The sequence below is a fragment of the Lucilia cuprina genome, chromosome 2 (genome assembly GCF_022045245.1).
Source record: "Lucilia cuprina isolate Lc7/37 chromosome 2, ASM2204524v1, whole genome shotgun sequence".
Lineage (NCBI taxonomy): Eukaryota > Metazoa > Arthropoda > Insecta > Diptera > Calliphoridae > Lucilia > Lucilia cuprina.
In genome coordinates, this window is record NC_060950.1 from 24,014,701 (window position 1) to 24,039,098 (window position 24,398).

Here is a 24,398-nt window from a genome sequence, read left to right on the forward strand (position 1 = left end):
CCCTTAAAAAATGATTTTAACACTTTTACCTTTACATTACTGACTTCAAAATACGAGTTTAGCGCTGATATCCATATAAGTAAGTTTCTTAAGACCAAAAATCTCTTTACCCAATTTTATGGAGATCAGTCCAAAATTAACCCTAGCCTACTAAAAAAAATACTTTAACGCTTACTACTGGCTAGAATGTTCGAGTATAGCACTAGAATTCCACATAGGTAAGTTTTTTATGAGCTCTCTATCGAGTCTTACGAGAATCGGTCAATAATTGACCCTTGTAATATTAGTCCTTGATTACACCTAGACCATCTTCAAATAAACCCTCGAATTACAGTTCAAAATGCCATAACTATGTATATTAACTATGCAGCATTTTTGAATTAATTCTGCTTAGGTTAGCTTATATTACCTCGAGTATGGCGAACATAGGACCGTATTTCAGTTTAGCCCCTATTTAAGATCCCCTTAAGAAAATTACTAAAATGTTGATTTCTTACTTTAAAAAAAAAACTCCGTATAGAGATGATATGTGAATCAAATCTAAATCAATCTTTATAAAATCCATTGGGATCGGTTCATAGTTTACCCTAGACCCCATTTCTTACCCAAAAAAAATTAATTATCTACAAATCATTTAAAAATCATGGTATTTACATAAAATTCTAGAAAAATTATGTATTTATTCTAAGAAATTATTCACTCTAGATGTAAAATTCTAAAAATATTGGTCCATAACACACTAACTTAATTTGGGATCATTTGGAAAGTCGTGCACTAGTAATTTTGATAAAACATCGGTTCAATACTTTTTGAAAATCTGCTATACACGAGCACAGACTGAAATAGCATATTGCTTGATCTAAACATTCTAAAAATGTGTCACCACTGGATGTTGTCAAATTTAAGAAAAGTTTCGGATTGTTCCATTTTAGATCAAAAGAACATAAAAACTATCCTCGCTAAATCTCAAGTTTTTCTTAATTCAAGTAAGAAACAGCAGATCACTTGAACGACGATCTTAAGTGATCGAGTATGTAGTTTAACCAAGTGGTTGTAATTGGTTAAACAATATTGAATGTTTTGGGATATTAAAATTTTGAATGATAGCGTCCCAATTCGGTGCTTGAAAGTGTTGCTGAACAGATAATGATGGTATGAGTTTGACGAGTTTAATTAACATGTCAAAACCAGGCCTAAATAAATTCCATATATGATCACATGTGACGTCAATTAAAAATGGGCGTGTTGGATTAAATTGCAAAACACATTTTACCTTTTTTGAGATTTTATTATTCAAACAAGTGTACAGATTATTTAAAACAATTTTCATGTATAGAAAGAAAAATGAAATTTCTTTTTTTTTTAATTAAAAGGTGTGACAAATTAACTTTTTTTTGCATTAAATGTTTTTTTAATTACAAAACAGAAAAAATTAATTATATTATATTGTCATGCAATCTGTTAAATTTAAAAATTTTATTTCTATTCTGTTATTCTATCTCCTCTGCTCCCACCTTTCACTATATTACAGCCACGCCTATGATCATGACTTTTAAGTGATTTTCTTTCGGTTTCTATCTAAACTGAACTTTAGTTACAAATTGTTAACGAAATGGTTTGAAGTTCATTTTGTATTCTAAAATGTTTTGTATTTTAAAATAAAACACACCAACACTTTTTTAGCTTAGATTTTGTTTTAGCTTATTTTAAAAGTATGTTTGTATTTTCAAACCATATGTAAAATACGTGATTATGAGGAATAAATATAAAAATGTATCTTAAGAAAATGTTTGTTTTTTATTTTATTTTGATAGAAATTATAAAAAAATCTATTCAAACCGCATGCCAGCAGAAAGAAAGAAAAGGCAACCGGCATTAATGGTTGTTTGCTTGGTTGGTTGGTTGTTTAGTTGGATGACTGTTTGAATTGTTTAGTTGACACAACACATATGCCATGGCTGGGCATGTTATGCCAACCAGTCATTCCGTCAGTCCATTCATTACCCAGCGTCTTAGCAATTCAAGCAATCTGCCACATAGACTAAAAAATACTCAAAGAAACATGAATATATTTATTTATTTCAACTTGTTGTGGCATGAAGAAGTTATTAAATAAGAAGAAATGAAATGTTTTTTTTACATACATAAGAAGAAACATTTGCTGCGTTTTTAGAATATTAAGCACTTGTTCTTTTATTTCTTTTAAATATTTTTGTATCTTTAGCAGTTTTTTGTTCACTTTTTTCATTTTGTTTTAAAACAAATGTTTAAGAATTATAACTGAAATTTGTATAAACAGCTCAGCAATAAGATTATTTTGTCTGCAATATTATTATTTTGAAAAGATTTAAACGCTAGAGAAGGTAAACATATATCTACAAAGGCAAAAAGGTTTTGAACTAGGTTTATGAACTTTGAGTTTGAGATTTTCTAAATGATTGTGCTTTAAAATGATTTTAATATTGAATTATATGTTGATAAGTATTAAATTTTACTTACAGCAACAATGAAAATATTCAGCATAAATTTACACAGAGGGAAAAAGACGGTTTTAAATTATACACGTCTGGTATCAAATTGATACCAAAGTGTTTGTAATTTTTCAATAACATCCATTGTCATCAAAGTATAAACATATGTACGAAAACACTATGTTGTCAGACAACGCAACGTTGACAAAATTGCAACAATTCGTTGTCGACATCTAAATTTTCATACACATTGTCTAAATGTTAACAAACGTTATAAGCTATTGACAACGGATTGTATCAATTTCAGTACTTTTCTAACGGTTTTGCCCCTCTCTGCATAACTTTCCAAAAATAAGTCATAAACTGAAGATTAATTTCACAAGCCTCTCTTTATGATTTGATACATTTGGTATTAATTATTTATTTATTATACATCGATAGTTATTTTATCGAGATCAGAAAGATTTTAGAACAATAACCTTTATTGGGTCCTGTTTCAATTGTGAATCAAGCTCTTTAGAATTTAAACGTGAGATTAGCAATTTGGAATCAGTATTTTATTCCAAATATCATCGCAATGCAGAAAATTTTTAACAAGATTTATCGACAATTATTTTCTTAAATTGTGACTGATCCTCATGAAACATGGTAGACTAATTTTGATATAAATGATTTTGTCATTTAGTTTGTAATTTCTACTATTTAGTTTGTGTGTTGAATCCTTGTAGATAGTGATGTTGAGTTAGAGTTTGTGTGTTGAATCCTTGTAGAAAGTGATGTTGAGTTAGAGTTATTCGTCTGTCTGTCTGTCTGTCTGTCTGTCCGTTTGTTTATCAAAATCCGTTTTTGGAAGAATGAAGATATCTTCGTGATGTTTGAAACGGGAAATAACAGTCCAAAAATATCTAAAATTAATTTAGAGATGTCCGTCTTGCTGTCTATTGAAAATCATTTTTTGATAAACCAATATAACTTCGGGATGTTTTAAAGAGAAAAAATCAATGCATAAATATCAGAGATATAAACGAAACTTAAAAAAAAGAACCCTTAGGTAAGATATTTAGGTTGTTCCTTCGTGATATGTGTAAAAGTAAAACTAAGCACTGAGATCAAGTCTTTTTGCAAGATTTCTGATTCTATTGTCAGATGGCTAAAATTCTCATATCTGACAATAAAAACTCACGGTTGTAAGATGTCTGTTACATTTTATACATATTCTGAATATTTGTCTGTCAAAGTTGCAACATCTTACAACCGTATATACGTAGCTTAGCAAGTCTGTCGGTCAGGTCTCCTCAAAAATTCTTTTAGATACAGTCAGTTTGAGTTCTTAGTTAGTGCTTTCCATTAAAAAGTTTTATTCCTCATTTTATTCCTATTCCCAGCAAGTCGTTGGCAATAATACTTTGTTTCCAGGATAGTTTACTATCCAAGACGTTCCAAGACGTCAATTGTTCCTAGTTTATCATCATAATCTAGTGACCACTTATTTTTCTTGAAATCAAGTTATCACCTAATTTTGATTACAAATAATAGTCGATTGCAGGATCTGTAGAGTACAACTTACACGAATCTATGTAATCCCTAATTGAAATATAAAATATTTTTCATTATGATGCGGTAAAAATCTTCATTGACTATAACCCTGAAGAAATAAGGTCCGATAATACCACGAGCGGGTTAACCGGACATGTTTTTTGTATGCAAAAGAGTCTGTAGGTTTGCTACACGATTCATTGTTTTAATTCATATGCCTCGTTCAAGCATCATTCTACACTGAAAATAATGCAGGCTTAACTTTACAAAAAAATTACGTAACCATATTTTTGGCAACATTAACGAAACTGTCTTATATATAACGAAATATTATTAAATCATACCCACGAAGCATTTCGTATTATCTACCAAACTTTTCGCTTATATTTTTTGTAGTATTAACGAAAATGCCGTATATAAAAGGAAATATTTTTTAAATCCTTTTTCTTGGTACGAAAACACGAAGCATTTCGTAGTAACTACGAAATTTTTTCAATATATAACACATGCTTTATACACTATTCATGATGATATTTCAGATTATACTGACCCAGCAGTTCCACGGGATAGTCCCGAACTGACTACTTAACCTTCCACTTGTGGTGGCCCCTAGCCACCTGACTATCCAGGTGACCGACCATTTTAACATGGGCTTGTCCTACGAGGAAGTCGATCGTCACTCTACACCCTAGAAAAAGACAGTAAAGAGACGATTGCCTCCGCTCTCGCTTACAAAGGGGGCACTAAAGTAACGACTTTGACGAAAGACAAAGACATACGAATTGAAATCAGCCAGGTGGTATGATATTAATGGAACTAAAATTTAAAAATTTCAAGTGTCTACTCTCCAGAATACTATGGGACAATAATGTGACGATTGACAAAAAGATATAAATTTAAGTCCACCAGATGGTGGCATATTAGTAGAAAGTAATAAGCATTTCTACAAAAGATGGGTAAAATAACTACTTTCGGAAGAACAACAAAAAACAACTTTTAGGTACTTTCTAGGTTACTTGAGGACAGTAAAGAGACGACTGTCTCCGCTCCCGCTTACAAAGGGGACACTAAAGTGACGACTGTCTTTTTCGTATGCATTGACATTTTGTCGAACTGCTGGGGATCTAAAATCTATAAATGTGAACTTAACATACCAGTTCGTTTAACGATTAATCCTTTCATAAGCTCTTTATAAAATTGGTTATATCCGCCAAAAAAAAACTTTATTTATCCTTCAATTCCCCCTTAAATACAAAAAGAACTTTAAAATTTCAGTTATCATTGATCACACAGACTAATCAATCATGTTTTTAACACTTAAATACCCACAATCAAATTCGAAGAAAAAGAGGTTGATACAATATGACGGTCTACATTTTGACTTAAACCAACAATTAAAATAATTATAATTATTCTCAAAAAAAACACAAAAAACTTCTTGAAATACTTCAAGTTAAAAACATTGTTGCAAATGGAACAAAGAATAAGATAAAAAACCGGCAATTTTAAAGCAAATTAAACCCACATTAAAACGATTAAAATTGTTGTTTGTAACAAACTAAATCGAATGTTAATCCATCAAAGTAAAGTTAAGAAAAACTAGACAGAAAAAAATATTTGTGTTGGAAAAAAATACAATTTAATAGATACAATGACAACAGCGGATGCTGCCAACATGTCTGCAGTTTCAAAAAAAACTGCTGTTTGTTTTAAATTTTTTTCCCCAACTAAAGACAGGTATTTAAAATTTAACAAAACTTTTATATGAGAATTTTTCAAATAAATAAATCCAAATCAAATTTTCAAATATTTAAAGTCATACATGCAAACTCAACTGAATATAACAACTCTTTGATTTAGTCATTCTTGCTGATGGCAAATCAAGTGTAAGTAAATTTTGTTGAGAATAACTGCCTGTGTGCCACAGTATGTAGGTTGTAAAAACTGATTTCAATTTTAAAAAATTTTTGTACAACCAAAACAACTTCATAAAAAAAACAAATATTTGACTTTTTTGTATTGTTATTTTTTTTCTAACCGAAAAAAAAACTTTTTGACAGGTGTCAACTTCAAAGTAAACAAGATAAAATTTAAATTTTAAAGAATTTAAATATTTTTTCGTTTGTTATATATTTGTTATGGTATTGTTGTATGCCTCATAAATAAACCATGAAAATATTATTTATTTAAAATTTTTTATTTTTTAATTCAATGTTTAAAGAATTTATGTGAGTGTTTTAAGTTTTTGTTAATGAAATCAAGGTCTATATGATTATATGTTAATTAAAAAACTATAAATTTTAATAAGCAAAATTTTTCGGGTGTAACACATAATTAATGTAAATAATTTTTAAAATCAAGAAAGAAACCTATAAAAATTTCTCATAATTTAATAGTTAATTTTAAAATGCAAAAAATAATCTAAAAAATTATGCAATTTTTTATTTAATAAAAAATATTTGATTAATGAAAATTTATGGCAGTGTTTACAAAATTTATTACTAATCAAATAATCATTTTTAATAACCTGATAACATTTGTTTAAAAAACTAAAAAACGAAATAATATAAGAGTGTATAGATTCAGATCTTGACACAATTTTATGTTAGCTGATCAGCTTTTGAGACTGTCATTATTACTTAAAAGACTACTACATACCGTTAACATTGCTAAAAACCAATGTCCCCTAGGGGCATGTCAGTCAGGACCCATTAAATCAGCCCTCGACACCGCATGAATGTTGTACTTGGAAGTCTGTAACCGTAATGCATTAGGTTTACTTCTGCCACGGAAAACAAGAGTGGTCCAGACATAACTAAGAACGAGATGTAACAATTTAGTTAGTTATTTAGATAGATAGATAGATAGATAGATAGATAGATAGATAGATAGATAGATAGATAGATAGATAGATAGATAGATAGATAGATAGATAGATAGATAGATAGATAGATAGATAGATAGATAGATAGATAGATAGATAGATAGATAGATAGATAGATAGATAGATAGATAGATAGATAGATAGATAGATAGATAGATAGATAGATATATAGATATATAGATATATAGATATATAGATATATAGATATCAAGGTGCGAGAACCGGTGTATAGAGATACGAATTTGTCTACTGACGGTCATTGATGAGGTGCCCTTGGGACCTGAAGAAACATACCTAGGCCTCTATCGGACCCTTGTACGTTCTTAGTGGAAAGTCCTCACCTTGATGTTAATGCAATCAAGGTAAAACCAAGTGCTACCAGTACCTCCAGTCTGTCGGAAGATGAAGTGGGGATATCACTTAATTCACGGTAATCGATGGACCACTGGATAGGGATTCGGATTTGTCTAGTGGCAGTCATTGATGAGGTTCCCTTTGGGCGGCACGTAGTGGTTATACGATATCCGCCTTTAACAAAAATTATCACTAGCATGTTTCTTAGGATAGTCTCGAACGAGTCTCTCTCTGGAATAAGGCACATAAATAAATATTTTATACTTGACCCCAGTTCCTTATGTATATTTTTTGGCTTCAGGAATATTTTTGAACCTTTCATTAAGGCTGAAATATATAGAAAATATTTTAAAATCTTTCGATAACCCCCACCGTTCCAGTTTTGTAACTTTCAACAAAAAAACGAAAAAAAGTCTTCCCTAATGTCTATATTTAACATAATCCATCTGTATTAAATTTAAATTTATAATTTAGAAATTATTTTAACAAAACAATATTTTCCATTGCATGACTTTGAAAAGCAGCAGCAGCAGAAAAAAATCTTAAAAATTCAGATTTATATCATGTGTTGTATTATAGTATTAATATTTTGTTGCTAGTAACATATACTTTGTGTGTTTAAAAAAACATTAATTAAATATATTTTCCAACACTTCTTGTAACATGATATTTTAAATGGTAGATTTTCTTTCAATGTACTTTAAACATTTTTGTTTTATTTTTTTGTGTTAAATGTTTTATTTTTTTTCAATGAAGATTTTACGCATTGTAAACTGCAAGTATTTTGTAAAAGAAATGACTTTGTTAGATTTATATTTTTCAAAGTCAAGTTTAATATAACAATTAAGAGGAAAATAATAAGTATTTAATAATGAATTTTGAAGTGAATAAAAAACATTCTTTCTCATAACTATTCTGCTAAATATTGATAATTGAATTTTCTATTTGTAATTATTTTGCTATTAAAATGATTATTTTTATTGCATCTACTAAAATGAATAATGCTTTCAATTAAATCTCATATTGACGGGCACATTGTCAATGCAGAAAACACAGGTGTGTTAATTTATTTTATTTAGCAAAATGACAACACAACAAATTACTCCAACAATTTGTTTGAAAACAAATTAATCTGAAAAATGCGCAGCAGTATAAAATTTAAGCTTTCATAATATACATTAATAAAAGTATCATTATATGTGAGCACTTTTTTTCTTAAAAACTTTTAATAGGATTTAATTAATAATAAATAAAATAATTAAGATTTTAAGAGTATTTTTTGTATTTTGCATTTAAGATTTTAAAAGTTGTATATAAATTATAGTTGGATGACATCAGATCATTTGCTAATTGTTAATTTCTTTTTGTATGATGAAAAGTAAGGGAAACTTGTCAAGTCGAAACTTAATTGGTACTTTTTATCCGACGATTTCTGAGCCCAAAATTTCGGCCAACATTAGGAAATGGTACAGTTTTGTAAATTCTCTTCTTGCAAAAATCCCTTATTATGAACTTTAGTACTAAAACCTATTAGGATCTATAGATCACACATCTGATAGAAGTACTGCCATGAATCCAAATAGTTTAGCGAATTTTGGAAAAGTTGTTGATTGTCAACTTTTACGGTAACACCTATCCTAATATATGGTTCACTAGTCAAATAGAAGAGCTACCAAGTCTTTCTTGTCTTTATAATACGGGCGCAATTAGCTCATGGCCTCAGGACAGCCTGGAATTGAAGCTAGAAGTATCAGCCTTTGTATGTTCTCTTGCTAAATCAACTTTTGGACCCAAAGAGTCGGATGCACCAAAATAAGATCATAAACAATTACATTTGCGTCAGCAGACAAACTATCTACGACTTGCAGCAATCTAAGATACTACTTTCTGAATCAAAATAGCAACAAGAGAGACCATGAGACTTTGACCGTAGAAAATTCCGCATACACTACCCGTTTTTGAACAATCAGTGCAGAGTGAAATCGTCGTAGTTGTATTTGGGACCCTACAACGCGATTTCAGTCTGCACTGATTGTTCAAAAACGGGTAGTGTATCCCGAATTTTCTCTGGTCAAAGTCTCTCTTAAACGTTCTTAGTGGAACGTTCTTACTTTGATGTTAGTGCAGTAAGGTAAAAATAAGGTGCTACCAGTACCTCTAGTCCACCGGAACTTTGAACCGGTTCCATAAATAATTTGATTTATGGAACCGGTAAACCGCAGTATAGATATTCGGATTTGTCTAGTGACGGTTATTGTTGAGGTCCCCTTGGGGTACACGTGGTGATGGTTGTTGAACACAAATCGCGAGTAGAGATTGTTCAAAGATTCAAAGTTCGATTTTCGGTGAAATCAATTCATAGGGATAGGTTGGTCGCTGTTGTCGTGAATACAACATATAATCTTCAGAGGATTTGTACGATGTGACGGTTATTGATGAAGTTTCCTTGGGGTGGCTCTCTTCGCGGGTAAGAGATCGTTGATTTAAAGTTTGATTTTCGGTTAAATCAATTTTTCGGGATAAGTTTGTTCCTGTATAACCCTCAGAGAACAAGTGCATGTAGGGCTAAATGTTGTGAATATGTTGATGTCAATTGAATAAAATATAGAGGATTTGTCTGATGTAACGGTTATTGATGAGGTTCCCTTGGCGTTCCTGTCTTCGCGGGAAGTGATCGTTGATTTAAGGTTTGATTTTCGGTGAAATCAGTGTATCGATATAGATTCGTTTCTGTTGTCTAAAGACAACATATAATACTTAGAGAAAAGGCTCCTGTAGGGATAAATGTTTTGAATTTAACGATGTTGGGATAGAGTTAATTAAGGGTAAGGGCAATCCTTGCCACACCTGAATACGCCTATTTCAAACATCTCAAGTCGAATAAAAGTGTCACGGAATGAAAATGTTGGTTTAAGGCCGGATAGACAGTGAAAGCAATTTTTCAGATATGTTCGGTGCTGTTGACGTAAAGACAACAGAATCCCCTCAGAAAAGTGACCGTGTAGCTACAACAAAGTCCATTCTAACTGCGCGACTATAAATGGAAGTATGGCTTGTGAAGCATGTTCCTTAGGATCATTTCTAGCTCGTCTTTAGTTGAAAAACATCACCAAGGATTGAGGCTAGCAAGCCAGTTATTCACATATAGCAAGTCTCCATTTCGGCATCTTTGTTTTTCAGACTTCTGACACTATAAAGTAGAAATGTGTTCCCAGTCGCATACATTTGTGAAGATTAAATAGCCAAGGAATATGTCATTAACAGAATTTTTTGGGATGTTTCATTCCAATTTTTCTATAACAGAACATCCAAATTGCTTTTATCTTATCTTTCTGGATAAGGAGCATTAACATTCATGACCTTTGAAAGAAATTCGTTACGACATTTAGTGACGAAGTTATGTAAAAGAAGTCTTCTTACGATATATATACCGGCTCTACAAGACTACAAAGTGTGATATCTCCTTACAAGCTTTCTTTATGGTCTGAACTGTCTTAAGAAAATGGTTGTTATATAAAACTTTTAAGACCTCATTTTAAGGGTATGGGCCAAGTGTCCCTCCGAGTGTTTATCCTAATTCACTTCCTATATAAATTAATTCAAAGAAAACTAAAAATAATAGAGAGAATAAGAAAAATTTTCATAAAAAAAATCAACCGAAACTTTTATAATGTTTCATAAATTTCCAACAAAATTAAAAATCAAAAAAAACTGTGAATACCCTTAATATTATATTAATATCTAAAAAAAACTTTTATTTTTAATACAATATCAAAACAAATTCTTTATTTAAAAAAATATATTGCATTAATCTTCTAAAAAATCTGAATAAAGAATAAACATTTGAAAAAAAATGCAAATGACGGCATGTGAATACAAAGACAACAACAAAAAATGTTGCCTGCTAAAGCTCAACTTGTGAGATCATCTTAAAGACAACAAAACAACAGCAACAACATTTCAAATGAAATAAATTAAACAATTTATTTTTATTAAATTTCTTATGATTGAACAGCAGAAAAAAAATAATAATAAAAATCTCAAGAAAATAACAAAATTATTAAATACATTTTTTAAAAAAAAGTTTTTTTCCCTGAGCAAACGCCCACAATTTAAAGTGTGTGTGTGTGTGTGTGTGTTAAACGTGTGAGTCTTCGTAGTGTGAGAGTGAGTGCAAAACTGTGAGTTGTTTATGCAAACTATGAATTGAATTTTAGTTTCGATACATATACATATTTTAAATAAATAATTTAATACAATGTTTATTTTCTTAAGTAAAATAATGAAGGCGTTTAAAAGGTCGTATTTTATAAATGTGTGTTTTTTTAAACATTGTTGCATATTTTTAATATAGTATGTTTTTTATTGTTTTTTTATGTGTGAGGTAGTTTGTAGTTTAGTAGGAATTTTGAAAAATAAGTAAACAAAAAATATATACTGCATACAATAAATTTTTATTAACTAGTGCTGTCAATTATTCGACCCTGGATTTTTAAAGCGATTACCGATTTGTCTGAAAAGTTAATAAATTGCTTAATCGATTACTACATTTGTTGCGATATTGGCTTAAATATTTTACAGCTAATTATACTAAAATTGTATGATCACTTTACATGTTAAATTTGTTGAACAAAATTTTCGAAGTCGAAATATATAGATCGAACTTTTTGTCATTTATTATTTACCAATATTTTTCTTATTATTGAGTTCTATTATCATGCTGATTTTTATTATCTATCGATGTTAATCGTGCACATGAATCACTTTCGGAATAGGGCCTTGAATAGGAGTTTGACACAATAAGAGAGAGATTTATATCTTATTTGATCGATTTAAGAGTATTTATACTGATAGTATAGTTAATTGTGATCTAATCCTTAAGACAGATTTTGGTTAACCTGGTTATGGTAGAGCAAGTTGAAGTCGTCTCCATACTTTAAAATATGACTTTTTAACAACCTAATGAATGTCGAGAGTACATGACATGATGCCCTACCTCACAGTGGTATTTTTCATTCACTGGGTAGATTTGACAACGGCCCACCATCGCCCCTTTATCCTTCAATGAAGAACTCAGTTGGAAATTTTTGTACATGGATTTGAGCGGTCCATGTACAAGCACTTTGCTGAAGTACTCGAGCTATCTAATCTCTGACCATTGGATGGCATCTGTTGATTCAGCACCTAGAGATGTAACCGGTGGACCGATGTACAAATCCTGTGGTCTTACTCACAGGGACACACAGTGATAATTCTAATATGAACAGAGTATACTCTGAACATATCTGGACAAGGAAGGAAAATTCAATGGTATCATTTGTATATGATACCTTTCATCCAACATCATACAAACCAGCACACATTTCATTCATACGACACATTGATAAGAGAAAAATATACGACAAATTTAATATAGGCAGACGGGAGGATGAGGCCCTCCGTACACCACATTCATTACGTACCATATACAATTAACACAGATACAGATACCAGAAAATAATGCCTCAGTAGCTACCCCAGTTCGGACCCTATCGTATATTGAACTGAAAGAAGACCGCCCATAACCAGATCGTCTTACAATCTTATTAGGATCCTCAATAAACTTACATATTACTTACATCAATACGATCAATATTTTAATATCTTGTGTCCATTTAATGTGTAATCAATAGATTAAACTTGTCTATGAACTTTTGTTATTTCCTAGTTTATTCTATGGACTATTCTATTGGCCGCATATAAACAAGACTGTTATCTAGACTTTGGACTAAATACTTTATAATACGGTACATAACAGTGTGAAAAATTGATCGCAATGAGTGAAAGGACTGATAGCTTTAATTTGGTTTCCCGGCGAAATGATCTCTCTATCTGTCTGTACTTAATAAGACGGTATATAACAGTTTGAAAGGTTGTTCGCAATGAGTGAAAGGTCTAAATGCCTTGATTCGGTTTCGCGGCGAAATGATCTCTCTATCTGTCTGTCTATCGACTAAGTACCCAATAAGACGATATATAAGTGTAAAAGGTTGATTGCAATGAATAAAAGATATGATAGCTTAGATTCGGTTTCCCGACGAAATGATCTTTATATGTCAGTATATATACTATCTATCTATTTATCTATCTATCTATCTATCTATCTATCTATCTATCTATCTATCTATCTATCTATCTATCTATCTATATATCTATTTATCTATCTATCTATCTATCTATCTATCTATCTATCTATCTATCTATCTATCTACTATTTTATTTTATATTCTGTAATAATTAATTTAAAAAACTAGAAATTTAATAAACCATCGGAAGTTGTTCGTCCGTCAGTCAGTTACTTCATTCATTTTCTGAATTATTCAATTTCTTTTTTTTGCCTTTCTTCCCCCCACTTTTTGGACTTTTACACTTTTCTTCGAAATGTTTACAACAACTAATCGCATAAACTTAAATTTTAAATTTATTTCAAACACGTTTTTTGCAAAATAAATAAAACATGAAAATATATATATGCCAAATACAAATAAAACATTTTTAATATTTATGTTTAACATACATACTTATGAATACTTTATTATTATTTATTTTTCTGCTAAATGTCTTTTAAAAACAAAAACGAATAAAAGTTATTAAAATTATATGTAGTTCTAAGTGTGGGCTGTAAATTATTTAAGCTTAAAAGAGAAAAAAAGGAAATACTAATTTGGCTATTGATTAACACATGCAAAAACTATTTTTTCTGGCTTTTTATACAGAAATTATAGTTGGAAAAAATTATAATTTTAACAATTTAATTTGTATATAAAATTCAAATTTTTATGGTTGATTTGTTATGTGCAAATTATAGCCTCTAGTATATATCTATGAGTGTTATTAAAAAATGTTTAATTCATAGTTTTAAAATATATATAATATGTATGCAAAAATCTCTTTTGCCAAGTTGTATTCATAATTAATATTAATCATACGTCATGTATGCAAAACATTGCGCATTAAATAGAAGTTTGTACATGATTTTATTTTTTTTGTCTGCTTAGAATTTTTCAATAATATATTCTATAGACAGCTTCGTTTTCTTGTGAAGCATATGTGCATATTTTATTTACTTTATTATATTTATATTTTGAACTAGTTGAGATACAATGTCTGTCCTTCTGTCTGCAAGGGTGTGTTCACGAAAAAATATATATATTCCAAAATTTTTCTTAAAATCAAGTTTAAAAATAAGTTAATCATATAAATTTCAGTCATAAATTTGTGTGACTAAACGATTAAACCTTAAAAGAGGTTTGTATTAAATTCACACCTTATTGAATAATATTGAATTTAATATTGAGTCTAGTCTATAGTCTAGTCTAAAATCTAGTATATAGTCTAGTCTATAGTCTAGTCTATAGTCTAGTCTATAGTCTAGTCTATAGTCTAGTCTATAGTCTAGTCTATAGTCTAGTCTATAGTCTAGTCTATGTCTAGTCTATAGTCTAGTCTATAGTCTAGTCTATAGTCTAGTCTATAGTCTAGTCTATAGTCTAGTCTATAGTCTAGTCTATAGTCTAGTCTATAGTCTAGTCTATAGTCTAGTCTATAGTCTAGTCTATAGTCTAGTCTATAGTCTAGTCTATAGTCTAGTCTATAGTCTAGTCTATAGTCTAGTCTATAGTCTAGTCTATAGTCTAGTCTATAGTCTAGTCTATAGTCTAGTCTATAGTCTAGTCTATAGTCTAGTCTATAGTCTAGTCTATAGTCTAGTCTATAGTCTAGTCCATAGTCTAGTCTATAGTCTAGTCTATAGTCTAGTCTATAGTCTAGTCTATAGTCTAGTCTATAGTCTAGTCTATAGTCTAGTCTATAGTCTAGTCTATAGTCTAGTCTATAGTCTAGTCTATAGTCTAGTCTAAAGTCTAGTATATAGTCTAGTCTATAGTCTAGTCTATAGTCTAGTCTATAGTCTAGTCTATAGTCTAGTCTATAGTCTAGTCTATAGTCTAGTCTATAGTCTAGTCTATAGTCTAGTCTATAGTCTAGTCTATAGTCTAGTCTATAGTCTAGTCTATAGTCTAGTCTATAGTCTAGTCTATAGTCTAGTCTATAGTCTAGTCTATAGTCTAGTCTATAGTCTAGTCTATAGTCTAGTCTATAGTCTAGTCTATAGTCTAGTCTATAGTCTAGTCTATAGTCTAGTCTATAGTCTAGTCTATAGTCTAGTCTATAGTCTAGTCTATAGTCTAGTCTATAGTCTAGTCTATAGTCTAGTCTATAGTCTAGTCTATAGTCTAGTCTATAGTCTAGTCTATAGTCTAGTCTATAGTCTAGTCTATAGTCTAGTCTATAGTCTAGTCTATAGTCTAGTCTATAGTCTAGTCTATAGTCTAGTCTATAGTCTAGTCTATAGTCTAGTCTATAATCTAGTCTATAGTCTAGTCTATAGTCTAGTCTATAGTCTAGTCTATAGTCTAGTTTATAGTCTAGTTTATAATCTAGTCTATAGTCTAGTCTATAGTCTAGTCTATAGTCTAGTCTATAGTCTAGTCTATAGTCTAGTCTATAGTCTAGTCTATAGTCTAGTCTATAGTCTGTCTATAGTTTAGTCTATAGTCTAGTCTATAGTCTAGTCTATAGTCTAGTCTATAGTCTAGTCTATAGTCTGTCTATAGTTTAGTCTATAGTCTAGTTTGTAGTCTATTCTATAGACTAGTATATTATCTAGTCTATAGTCTAGTCTATGGGCAAGTCTATAGTGTAGTCTATAGTCTAGTATATACTCTAGTCTGTATTCCATTAAAGAGTCTTGTGTATAGTTAGGTATATAGTCGAGTCTATAGTACAGTATAAGGAGTGAGATCGAAAAATTCTTAACACACGTTTTTCATTACATTTTTCAACCAAAGTATTATTTGATTTTTTTTGATAAAGTTACCTTTGAAAAACATGTCAGTTATTATGTGTAATGTCAATTATATTAATTTTTTTGTTAATCTGATTAAAATGAGTGACCAGAAAAAAGTTATTAAATATTTTCAACTAAACCCAACTTGGTCTTACAAAAAGTTGGCCAAGCATACAAAGGTCTGCCGTCAAACTGTTTCCAATGTTATTTAACAGTACCGGGAGATCTTGTCAGTTGATAGAAAACCTGGTTCAGGTAGAAGGAATGGTCCACATGATGTTTCTAAAGCCAAAAAATAGAACGCATTTTCAAAAGAGCTCCCAACACATCCGGTAGGAAAGCAGCTCGGTTTGCTCAGTGCTCGGACTATTTGGTACGAAAAGTTAAAGCTAATGCAGGTTTAAAAACATACAAGGCTCAAAAAGTTCCTGACAGGAACGCTGCTAAAAATTTAGAGGCCAAAAACAGAGCACGGAAATTGAAGTCAAGTTTTATAAAAAAATATTCTTGCTGCATAATGGATGACGAAACGTATGTTCTGGCAGATTTTTCGCAACTTCCAGGTCAAAAGTTTAATGTTGCTGATGCTCGAGGGAATGTTGAAGAAAAGTTTAGGACACAAAAGCAGACAAAATTTCCCAGAAAGTTCTTGGTATGGCAAGCAATATGCAGTTGCGGCAAAAGAAGCCAATCATTTGTTACAACGGGCTCTATAAATACTGAAATTTACATCAAGGAATGTTTACAAAAAAGGCTGCTTCCATTCATAAGACTTCATAATGTGTCCACTTATTTTTGGCCTGACTTGGCATCCTGTCACTATGGTAAACAAGCCCTTGAGTGGTACAAGAACAATAATGTGGTATTTGTACCAAGAGAGGCAAATCCTCCAAACTGCCCGGAGCTAAGGCCAGTGGAGAGATATTGGGCTCTTGTTAAAAGAGAATTGAAGAGTACAAAAATGGTGTAAAAAAGTGTGGTAGATTTTAAACGGAGATGGACTACATGTTCGAGCAAAGTGACAGAAAGCACTATAAAAACGTTAATGGAAGGGTTTCCGAAAAGGGTTCAAAATTTCATCACTAGTGATTAAAACTATAAAAATATTTTTTTTTGTAAATTGTAATAATAATTTGAATCAAATAAAAAAAAATAAAGCTGTAAGTTTAGTTGTTTCTTTTTTATAAACATATATGTATGTTAAGAAGTTTTCGATCTCACTCCTTAATGATATAGATTTTTATGGTAAAGAAAATATCTAAATTTTGTTTTAACTGAACTTCGATGAGGATAGCGTAGCAATCGGGCCAAAGTTATTGTAAACAAGTTGTCATTTTGAATGAAATTTAGTGTAATACTAACTCAATATTGACAGTCATATTAATTGTTGTGAAATATGATTTGTAAAATTTTCAAACAAAAAAAATGATTTTGATCAAGTAATAAATATATTTTAAATATCATGATCAACAACCTTTCAAGTTTTGTTTTATATTTGTTTACTACTCGTATGCATAATTAAAACATTGTAAAACTAGTAACACGTATTAATGCAATTGCTATTAATTACATGTTAAAAAACGCCAAATCAAAATAAAATAATTTCATGATGATATCAAATAATTTATTAATGAAACAAAATACTATAATTTTCAAAAGAATTCAAACGTTAGAACCGTCATACCTGATTGAATTTCTAGAATAAAGCAAATTATTATAGATTTATTATAATTATTATTTTATTTTTGAATTCTAATAAAAATTACCTTGATCTTGAGCTATGATTATGATGATGACGAAGTCGTGTTATAACAAAACCATATTGGTTATATTTCAATTACCAGCTACTTACAACCACCATGAAGTGATTACTTATATATAGAGGGCGTGTTTAGCAACAAATTATTTATTAATTATATGAAAACAAATAAAAATAAAACAATTTTATTTATAAGTTATTGTATTGCTTAACTAAAGTTATGCAAACAGGTAGTCGAATGTTTAGTGGATTGTCACAATTTATTAACAATTATATTCTTAATATTGATTTTGTAAATGACACTATTATTAGACAAAGATTTTTATATGATTAAGGAAATTTTTTTATTATTGTAAAATGTAGGTTGTTTGAAATGAAAGAAAAACTTTAAATTAAATATTAGAATATGTTAATTATAGTATTTTTATAAATTATAATTTATATTATTTTCAATCTGGTTAATAGTAGGAAATACAATTTGTATATTAATTGGTTTTAAGAAAATTAAAAAAACAAAGACATCATATTGCTTAAGATAACATGGTTGTTTTAAGTGAATAGGTTTTATATAACTTGCAAATACATACTGTAGTATTAGCTTCAATTCAGTTTTTCAGGAATTTGTCGAGACTAAAAAGTACCAGAATGTTCTCTTTTACAGGTTCTACTTCAATCAAAACGATATGTGTTTAACATTTCCTTAATTATGTCTCTACGCAAAGAGAAAAACAAATATACACGCCTGGTACCAAATTGACACCAAAGTGTTTATAAATTTTTAATCACATTCGTTGCCAATGTATATACATACGTTTGACAACACATGTTGTCAGGCAAAGCAACGTTGTCATCATTGCAACAGTTCGTTGTCGAAATTTCAGTTTATACGCATCCGTTTTATATAACTTGCAAATACATACTGTAGTATTAGCTTCAATTCAGATTCAGTTTTTCAGGAATTTGTAGAGACTAAAAAGTACCAGAATGTTCTCTTATACAGGTTTTAATTCAGTCAAAATGATATGTATTTAACATTTCCTTAATTAAGTCTCTACACAAAGATAAAAACAAATATACACGCCTGGTACCAAATTGACACCAAAATGTTTATCAATTTTTAATCACATTCGTTGCCAATGTATATACATACGTTTGACAACACTATGTTGCAACAGATCGTTGTCGAAATTTTAGTTTATACACATCCATTGTCTACATGTTAACAAACGTGATAAACACACAAGTGACAACAATCCACAACACATTATTGTGATGTTGACAACGTTGTGTTGTCAATTTGGGCGTGTATATTTGTTTCCTCTTTCTAGATCTAATATTAAAAAAATTATAAAAGTATTAGTTAAAGAATAAAAAAGTACCGAAAAATTCCCTCATATCTATAATCACTCAATCGAAACCAAGTATTTTAATAGTTTTATAAATTGTGCTTTTGTGAAAAGTACTATTCATGTGTCCAAAAAGTACCAAATAATTCATTCGATTTTGGTTCTAAGTAGTCCTTGAAATCCTGAAATTGAAAATTTTTTTAAAAAGTACCAAAAATACATAAAATTTGTATCCACAAAAGTACCAAACTTATGTTTGTAATTTATCAATCAGATACGATTAGGATATAAATTTTATTTCTATGTTAATCGTTGAAACTGAAGATACATGAACCGAATTTCGAAAAAGTACCTGACATCTGTCTACCTATTTTTGCAAATAAGTGTAATGAATTTCCGAAGTTTTTCAAAAATTCTGTCAAAATATCATGTTTCAAGTCTGTAAAGTGACTCTTTTTAAATAAATATACTATATTGATGGACATGGCAATTGACACTCCGCTAGTTTACCGGGAATATGTAAAGTAATCAATTGATTCTTTTGCCAAACCTAATTATAATGAATACATAATGATAAGCCTTCTCAGAACGTTTAAGTCCATTGTTAGTATGATTGTACATATTCTTTGTGGATACACTGTTTACCGGGCAGAATTATATATTATTAAGGAACTACATGCATATCAATTAGTTTCTAAAAATTGGACTATAGTTTCATTTATAGGTCGCTATATTGACTGTTTCAATAAATACTTTACTTTGAAATTATCATGAAATTTTGCTCGCTAATGGACCAACCTAAATTCATACATTCATTGAGTTCCTACAACAATCTATGTTGCTTTTGATGTGGTTTTCTTAGAAGTATATCCGTCACTGATATGGAATTTACATAGTCCTCGCCATACCAGATCTAGGATGGACTCATAGTGGCAGAGTTTTTGAAAACACAGGAGAATCCTAGCAGAACAAACCAGAAAGCAGACAAAACTTTTTAAAAACATTTCCTATTTATCAGGTTTATTTGGCGAATTGATCCATCATCCACTCTATTAATCTTACTCTAATCTTACAAATACAAATTAATAACTTTTAAAACTATAAGGATTTAAGTGGATAATATATAACAAAAGTTCATAAATTCAATCAAATCATTACGACGTAAAACTGACCTTACGACTCAAATGCTAAACTTAATGAGATTGTAAAATATTTCTTTTAAGCCAAAAAAAAGTCATGTTCATTATGCCTCAATTATCTTCGATAATACTACCAAATCACGATTTAGTTGATAATAAAAAAAAACAGCAACAATTTTAAAAATTAATAATACATCAACAAAATATCTAACAAAAACTAATAATAAGCAAAAAAAAAAAAACTTAAAAAAAAATGATAATAAAATTATAAACTTTTTCAGCGTCATCATAATCATAAAAATGTTTTGCTATTTTTTCGCATTTATTTTTGTTTTTTGGTAGTGTACATAATAAAAGTGATTTAAGTTTTTGCCGGTTGTCTGTTATGTCCGTCCGTCTGTCCGTTTGTCTGTCTATTAACCTCAATTGTTGTACCATCGCATTATGCCATGAATAATAGTTTTACATTTTGTTTCTTTTCTTTCTTTTAATCATTTTATTTTTATACTTTTTTATACGAAAAATGTACATAAAAGTATATATATTTGTCAGTCATTACTCACATACATATATATAGAGTTACTAACATAATTAAAGAGTTTTTTTTACAGATACACACACACATGCATAAATATGCATAATTATAATGGTTATTGACCGTAAAGTGTTAAAAAGAAGCAGTAGCAAATGTTTTAAATTATGTATCTCATAGATATGTATGTATGTGTAACCTCATACATGTAGATTTACAAGGAAATATGTAAATATGTAATAAATACATATGTTGTATACTTAATCAAATACATTTGTAAAATATGAAAATAAAATACTAATAATAAATATTTAATTTATTAATGTTAATATAGCAATTTGTTTAATTAATTAAATTAAATTTAATCTATTCAAATAAAAATCGTAATTGCTCTATTTAAGCCTTTTTCTGATCTGAATACATTTTGTACTTCTTACTGATATTTAAACAAATCTAGAATAGCTGATGACTAACCGAGAAACCTATTAAACATTTTTTAAGTCTGAAAATTAAATAAAAAAATAGTTATTTCCTTTCGGAGTCAGATAAAAACAAATTATAACTAGGTCTCAAGATTAAATTGGTGTCTACAGAAATCAGTTAATGATAATCAGGTACAGGAAACTAACAAACTGAAAACAAAGACAATGCAGTCAATATTGGTTTAAAGACTGATATATAGACTGGATAATTCTCTCTTCAAATGACACAGGTCTGTTCGTCTGATCGCAATATTTTACCATTTTTGTTGTGGGTCGCTAGGAATTTTTTGTTGAGTATATGCTAGAGAATCTAGAGATTAGAGTTTAGTATTTGCCTGTCAATCCGTAGAGAAACTGATGCGGAAATGGGTGAAAAATTTGGAAAGTCTTCATATATTGGAGATTTAATTATACGGGCAATTATTGGGTTCAGTTGACTTTGGAAATTCCTACATTCTTTGTCACATAGATCAGTTCATATAGAGCGATTCTGTTCCATTATTTATAGGTGCTGTTGTCTAACAACAGAGCCACCTCATTAGTGAGAAATGATAATAATGCTTGTTGGGACATGACATTCGTCATGGCATCAATAGGGTGTTTTCACCTGATGTTCGGTTCGGTCTGTCGATTTTATTGCCTTCTCCTTTGTTATTGTTAGATTGAGCTTGTCTCATGACACATATCATTCCCCAACGGGACTAGTTTCGTAAGAGATTCGATAGATCGAGTACTTCAGCAAAGTGCTTGTACATAGATGAATTAGACATGTGCCAAAAATTGCCACCTGATTTCTTCATAGAAGGATTTAGGGGCGCATAGTAGACTATTGTCAAGTCTTCCAAATAGATGGAAAAGACCATCGTGAAATATGGTAGGTGTTCACGTCAAGCGCTTCGACAATCTTTTACCATTCAGTCGAATTTAGTTGACGTTTAAAGGTTAATGATTAAGTCTTATACAAAGAGTCAAAAATAATTACCAAGGTCTACTAAACACAGCGGTACCCCCCGATGCATTAGGTACAATATACTTTATTAAGTAATCCTCTTCAAACACTTCATAAGCATCCGTACGTAGAACAGACTAGTAAATAGTCAAGATTATAAAGACTAGTCATAAATTTTGTCAATAGTTTAGTTCACAGTTTATTCAGTTAACTTGTATATATACATACGTAGGACAACACTTTGTAATGTTAACAACGCAATTTTGTCAACATTGCAACTATTCGTTATCGAAATCTTTATTATATACACATCCGTTGTCGAAATTTTTTCAAACGTGGTAAGCTTACTATTGACAACAATGCGTGAGTTTACCAGGCGTGTATATTTATCTCTCTGTGTATACAGAAGCAAGTACTTACCACAATCGATTAGAAATATAGTTGGAAAAATGTATACAGAAGCTGACTAATAAATTAGAAAGTATTTATATAACACATTATTAATAAGATGTTAATAAAGTGCTTCTATGTAATCAGAACGATATATTTATAGTAGTAGTTAAAAAATAAGTAAATATATAAGACCTGGTTCACACTGGAAAACTTTTGTTGAGAAACTTTTGATTTTGTGTGTGAGAGAAGGAGATGGTTGATATTTCTTTCTCTTTCTCTCATACACAAATATCAAAAGTTTCCCAGTGTAAACCAGGTCTAAGCTGTTACAATTGCATGCCATTACCAAGTTTTTGCTGGGTTCAAAGCAACATTTTATCCATTACAAAAGCATTATTGGAAAAAAAAACTTTTTCAATTTATAATTTTGCAATATAAGTTTGTTCAATTATCTTGTTTAGAAACTAAATGCATTAGAAAATAAAAACAAAAATCAAAATATTGTGTAATGCATAAAACATGAATCGATATTGACATTAAATATTTGTTTACTTTTGAATTTTAAAACGTGTTAACAACTTGTTTTTTGTGCACTTTTCGTTTACTGTTTTTCAATATATATTTTAAACACTATCTACATAAAAGTTAATAAAAACAACGACAAATAAATAAAATAAAAACAGTCAACCGCCAACAAATACAACAAGTCAATATGCAGTCAACATTTGTCCAATAAGTAAAAAAAATCTTTTAAATATTTTATTTTTATATGCAAATTGTGTCATATAAGTATAAACAAACAACAGTAAAAAAACAGCAGCAGCGTTGAACTAACACTTTCAAAGTCTCGTAAAAGCAATAGAGACAGTCTGACATAGAGACATATTTTTGTAATTTGTTTGACACATGAGAATTATAAGCACCCTTTATGATTTTTGCAGATTAACTTTTTGGTTTCCTGATGAAGTTAGGTTTATGGGAGATCTCTGATTATTTTAACTAAAACCTATAAAACTGATTGGTACACATAGAGATTGACACCAAACTGTTTATAATGTTTCAATAAAATCCATTGTCAAAGTAATATGTAAAGTTGACAACACAACGTTGTCAACATTGCAACAATTCGTTGTCGAAATCTAAATTTTATACACATACGTTGTCCAAATGTTAACAAATGTGGACAATGAATGTTATTGATAAATTATAAACATTTTGGTGTCAATTTGGTACCAGGTGTGTTTATTTTTTACCTCAAATAGATAAGTTGGTAGTTTTGTAGTCTGTTAGTCCAAAGCTTATGGGTTCGATTCCATCCAAAGACTCTGGTATAGTAGAGCAAACATGTCTCTAAAGATACTCTTACTAACTATAAATCTGATTAGTACCAATCATCTTTTGATTTAAATTTCGGGGAATAGATAGAGTGAAGAGAAAATCGTATTTTCCGCATAAAATATATAAGACTTTAAAAAAGTCGTAACAAATTATTTAACAAAAAATAGTCTTAGAAAAAATAAACAAGTTTACTATTAACCATTTTATATATTTCCATATAAATATTTAAAATTAGTTGCTCTAGTCAATAAATTAAACTAAAAACATATACATACTCACATACACATACATATATAATGTAATACTTTTAACTTATTAGTATCTGCAT

General features: G+C 29.8%; 1 protein-coding gene across 6 annotated transcripts in view; it reads left to right on the forward strand.

Annotated features, from left to right (window-relative positions):
* Positions 1-24,398, forward strand: part of LOC111676996 (mitogen-activated protein kinase-binding protein 1) — a 286,290-nt gene that overhangs the window by 238,030 nt on the left and 23,862 nt on the right. The gene's annotated exons all lie outside the window — the stretch shown is intronic.